This window comes from Hemiscyllium ocellatum, chromosome 1, assembly GCF_020745735.1.
Source record: "Hemiscyllium ocellatum isolate sHemOce1 chromosome 1, sHemOce1.pat.X.cur, whole genome shotgun sequence".
NCBI classification, from domain to species: domain Eukaryota; kingdom Metazoa; phylum Chordata; class Chondrichthyes; order Orectolobiformes; family Hemiscylliidae; genus Hemiscyllium; species Hemiscyllium ocellatum.
In genome coordinates this window covers 55,002,852-55,008,851 of record NC_083401.1, presented here as the reverse complement: position 1 = coordinate 55,008,851, position 6,000 = coordinate 55,002,852, and positions in this window count along the sequence as shown.

Below are 6,000 nucleotides of genomic sequence, written 5' to 3'. Positions count from 1 at the left end.
CCCCCCCCCCAACAAACACACACACACACTTACAAACCACATGCATACATACTCATACAGGTTTGTTAGGTGAATTTGTTCTTGCAGAGTTACATTGTACTTTGCTCAAAAACTGCATGAATCCATGTAAGATTCTGTTGATTCATTTTTTTTGGATTAGAATCAGTCTAAACATTATGGCATAGACAGCAGCACACAGGGGGTGAACACCTTCAACATATTATCTGGGCTGACACCAACTGTTAAAGTTCATCTGCGAATGTAACTTTTAAAAATGATTCGTGATTTACATATGAAAGAAGTGAAACTAGCATGGACATTCCCATAGATGAGAGACTTAACAAACAATCAAGGTATTTTTCGATGTGTAAGTTCAGTTATATCACACTGTAAACTTTTGCTATAAATCCTGTGTCTTACAATTGAGTACTCCACAATCACCTGATGAAGGAGCAGCGCTCTGAAAGCTAGTACTTCCAGTTGTTGGACTATAACCTGGTGCTGTGTGATTTTTTAACTTTGTACACCCCAATCCAACACAGGCATCTCCAAATCACATTAAGATGGAGATGAACTATTTGAATCTGAACCCAGAGTCTTGAATTTAAATTAAGGAAGCCAGAAGACTATGAGTGCAAGTAAGTAAGGATGAATTGTGGAACTGTACTAAAAAGTATAAGCAATGGTAATTATTTGAAAAATGTGTACATGAATTACAACAATTATTCATAGAGTCATAGCGTCATAAAGATGTACAGTATGGAAACAGACCCTTCAGTCCAATCCGTCCATGCCGACCAGACATCCCAACCGAATCTCGTCCCATCTGCCAGTACCTGGCCCGTATCTCTCCAAATCCTTCCTATTCATATACCCATTCAAATGCCTCTTAAATGTTGCAATTGTACCAGCCTGCACCACTTCCTTGGGCAACTCATTCCATACACGTACCACTTTCTGTGTGAAAAAGTTGCCCCGTAGGCCTCTTTTATATCTTTCCTCTCTCATCCTAAAACTATGCCCTCTAGTTCTGGCCTCCCCAACCCCAAGGAAAAGACTTTGTCTATTTACCCTATCCATGCCCCTCATAATTTTGTAAACCTCCATAAGGTCACCCCTCGGCCTCCGACATTCCAGGGAAAACAGGCCCAGCCTGTTCAGCCTCTCCTATAGCTCAAATCCTCCAACCCTGGCATAATCCTTGTAAATCTCTTCTAAACCCTTTCAAGTTTCACAACAACTTTCCGATAGGAAGGAGACCAGAATTGCACATAATATTCCAACAGTGGCCTAACCAATATCCTGGACAGCCGCAACATGACCTCCCAACTCCTGTACTCAATACTTTGACCAATAAAGGAAAGCATACCAAATGCCTTCCTTATTATCCTATATATGTGGTACTCCACTTTCAAGGAGCTCTGAACCTACACTTCAAAGTGTCTTTGTTCAGCAACACTCCCGAGGGCCTTACCATTAAGTGTATAAGTCCTGCTAAGATTTGCTTTCCCAAAAATGCAGCACCTCCCATTTATCTGAATTAAACTCCATCTGCCACTTCTCAGCCCATTGGCCCATCTGGTCAAGATCCTGTTGTAATCTGAGGTAACCCTCTTCGCTGTCCACTCCACCTCCAATTTTGGTGTCATCTGCAAACTTACTAACTGTACCTCTTATGCTCACATCCAAATCATTTATGTAAATGACAAAAAGTAGAGGACCGATCCTTATGGCACTCTATTGGTCACAGGCCTCTAGTCTGAAAAACAACCCTCCACCACCACCCTCTGTCTTCTACCTTTGAGCCAGTTCTGTATCCAAATGGCTAGTTCTCCCGATATTCTGTGAGATCTAACCTTGCTAATCAGTCTTCCATGGGGAACCTTGTCGAATGCCTTACTGAAGTCCATATAGATCACATCTACCACTCTACCCTCATCAATCCTCTTTGTTACTTCCTCAAAAAACTCAATCAAGTTTGTGAGACATGATTTTCCATGCGCAAAGCCATGTTGACTATCCCTAATCAATCCTTGCCTTTCCAAATACATGTACATCCTGTCCCTCAGGATTCCCTCCAACAACTTGCCCACCACTAACGTCAGGCTCATTGGTCTATACTTTCCTGGCTTGTCCTTACCACTCTTCTTAAACCGTAACATCACGTTAGCCAACCTTCGGTCATCCGGCGACTCACCTGTGACTATTGATGATACAACTATCTCAGCAAATGGCCCAGAAATCACTTCTCTAGCTTCCCACAGAGTTCTAGTGTACACCTGATCAGGTCCTGGGGATTTATCCACCTTTACCAGTTTCAAGACCTCCAGCACTTCCTCCTCTGTAATATGAACATTCCTGTCTGATGCAAAACTTAAAGATGAAAGATGATTTAAACATGACTTACAAAAGAAATTAGGGATAATAATAGCTTCAAACATGAGACATGCAAACTGTCTGAAAAAAGTTACATTTCAGAATTTGGCAAAAAAAGACAAAAAGTTAATCAAGAGGGTAAATGAAATATATGAATACAACTGCAGGGAACTTAAATACTGACTATAAAAATGTATACAAATATATGAAGAAAGAAATATCAATACAGATGAAGGTAGATCTCTTACAATTAGAAGCTGGGAAATTATAATGGGAACTAAGAAATGCCAGAATAATTGAGCACATTCTTTGGTTCTGTCTTCACAAAAGACTGCACAAATAACCTCCAATAAACATTCGGGAACGAAGGGTCAGGTGAAATTGCAGAATAGGAGGAAATCAGTCTTAGTAAGAAAATGGTGCTAGGGAAATTAATGGGATTAGATGCTGTCAAATCACCAAAGCCTGATAATGTATATCCCAGAGTGCTAAGGAAGTATCCTTGGAAATAACAGATGCATTGTGGTCATCTTTCAAAACATTATAAACGCTGGAGCAGTTTGTACATGTTGGAGGGTTCCAAATGTAACTGCATTATTTTAAAAATGGAGAAAGAGAAAAAAAGTAGAATTACAGACATGTTCGCTTACCATCAATAGTGGGGAAAATGGTAGAGACTGTTATAAAATGCATGATAACAGAACACTTGAAATCATTAACATGATTGGACAAACCCAGGATAGTTTTATGAAAGGAAAATCATGCTGAACAAACCTGCTGGAGTGTTTTGTGGATGTAACAAGTAGAATAGGGAGATCCAAGGGATGTGGATACCTGTATTTGGATTTTCAGAAGGCTTTAATACAGCCCCATTTAAAAAGCTATGTAGGCAAATTTAAAGCATATAGGATAGAGGGTAATATATTAGCATGGACTGAGAATTGCTGAATAGACAGGAAATAGAGTGTGGGAATTATATGGATGTTTTTTCCAGGTGGCATGCAACAACGAGGGGGGTATATGAAGGGTCAGGGTTTGGATCCAACTATTTGCTACATATACATATTTTACAGTTGGAAAAATAACCAAACATAACATTAACAAGTTTGTTGATGATACAAAAGTGGGTAGGTTTGTTCATTATGAAAAGGAGGCAACAAAGTGGTTTTGACAAATTGAGTGAGTGGGTAAGCACATGGTAGATGCAGTAGAAATTGTAATCGTCAAAGTTGGAGAAGACCATAGGGTTGCTGTTTCAATATGGAGAGATACAGAGAGAGAGAGAGAGATGATGGGTTGTGAATTTAACCTGGGGGTTACCATGCCTCAGGTGATGAGTGAGGGTGAGAAGGTGGGAGCTTCATGTTGGACAGATGCAGTACAGCATCATTAAATGTGAAGCTATACTTTTTGGTGTGAAAAATAGAAGGGAAGAATATTATTTAAATAGGATATATTGGGAAATGAGAATGTACAAACGGATCTAGAATTCCTTATATACCAGTCAATGGTAGTAGCCAGGAAGATGCAGCAAGCAATAAAGAAGGCAAGCAATATACTGGCCAGTACTTTGCTAGAGGATTTGATTGTCAAAGTAGGATATTTTACTGCATTTATACAGGGCTTTAGTGAGGCCACACCTAGACTATTGTGTGTTTGGTTTTGGACTCCATACCTAACAGGAGCTCTTGTGCCGAGCATCCTGTGCAGCCAGCATGTACCCTTGTCAATGCAGCTACAGTACTAGTCTTTCCATTGTTGCTCATGGAGCTATTGGACTTCAAAGGCTGCACATTGTGTGATGGAGCCTGCAGACTCAAATTGCCCTTGCCCCCATCATCAATTGAACAGCAGACACAAAGGTAGCCAATTGGCAGCTGCTACCAAGCAGATCCTGCTGGTGGGAGTGCTCCCAGAAAGTATAGTATTGAAACTCAGACAGGACCATGCCTCGGTTATTCTAAAAGTCACAAGACTAAAAATTGAGGCCAATGTTGTCTTTGATTTTGCAACAGTTCTGAATACTTGCCTCTCTCTCTGGCAGACAAATATTTCAGATGTCAAAATGTAACAGTTAATTGCCCCAGGCTGCTGAACAATGCATTTTTTCAAGTCAAAATGATAGTTCTGTAACTATGCAAGAATGATTCACATTGGTGAACATAGCAGCAAAATAATGAAGTTGAGTTGTCTGTCTTTGCCCATCAAACACTTCCAGATGTCTCAAAAATTCCAAAGAAACACATTTTTTCAAAACAACTATGATTTGCCTCATTTTATTGGCTTCCACTATTTCTTACGCAGTTATCAAACAAAGAGAAGATATTGTAAAATTCTGTACAACTTTGTTTTCAAGGGAACTCTTTCTGTTGCATTGACGTGAAAAGAAAAACCTACCTGCCATGTCAAAGTCTGTCATTTTGTTCCATTTACACAGATATATAAGACTTCATATTTTGAGACCGTGTAGGTAGTAATGGCATAGCATCTCAATGGTGACAATGTGGGCCATGAATAAATGTACAATTCGAAGCATACAAACTGTTATAACTAGAATTTTTCTCACTCAATTGAAGATACGCTTCACGTAAGCATATAGTGTACCACTTTGGATTACAGATGTTTTTTCATTGTAGGTATCTCACCCAAGTAGGACATGTGAGATTATAGGTGGTTGTTGCTCTTTGGATTTGGACAGTTTCGATTGATGTTTAAAATGAGCCTTCCAATAGTAGGCTTCAGTTATTAAAACTGACAGAATAATGGAAGTCATTCAGTGTTGTTCATCATCGACAACTGCCCCTTGTCACATCCAAAAGCACAGCTGATGACAATTAACACTGCTTCTCCCAAATCAACTCAAAGTTGTCAGAGTGCTTATTCGCTACCTATCATTGAATAACAAACATTTCCTGCAATTAAATATTGATATGTCTGAATGTCATTTTAAACATCAATCAAAACTGTCCAAATCCAAAGAGCAACAACCACTATAATCTTACATGTCCTGCATGTGTGAGATGCCTACAATGAGAAAGCATCTGTAATCCAAAGTGCTACACTATATGCTGAAATATTAACTCTGATTTCTCTGCCCAGATGCTGCCAGAGCTGCTGAGTTTTTCCAGCAACCTCTGTTTTTATGTCTGATTTCCAACATCTGGAGTTCTTTTATTTTTTATTTCTGTTATTTTCAATTCCTGTTCCAAACTTTGTTCCCTAGCTGCCAAATCCACCTCTCCATTCAGGAGCTGTGTGAAACCAAACCAGGCTGGTTTGCAACTTTGGTGTCACATATTGTTTTGACACAATCATCTGGCCACATGCTGAAACATCTCTGGACTCCCATCTCCATCTATCTGTTCAACTCTCCTTCCCCCAAACTTGGCTTCAGCAAGTACCAGTTTTTCTTAGCTGCTATCAGTTTGGATGAAGATTCACTGTAGTTGAAACATTAACTCTGCTGTCTTCCCACCTGCCGGATCTGCTGAGTTTCTCCAGCAATGTTTGGTTATGTTGCACCACCCCTATGACTACTTAGTTCCAAATCTGTTATACAGCATGCTTTTGTATCTCCTCAGCTCGTCTATTATGGAAACCTTCATTGCTTTAGAATTTACTATT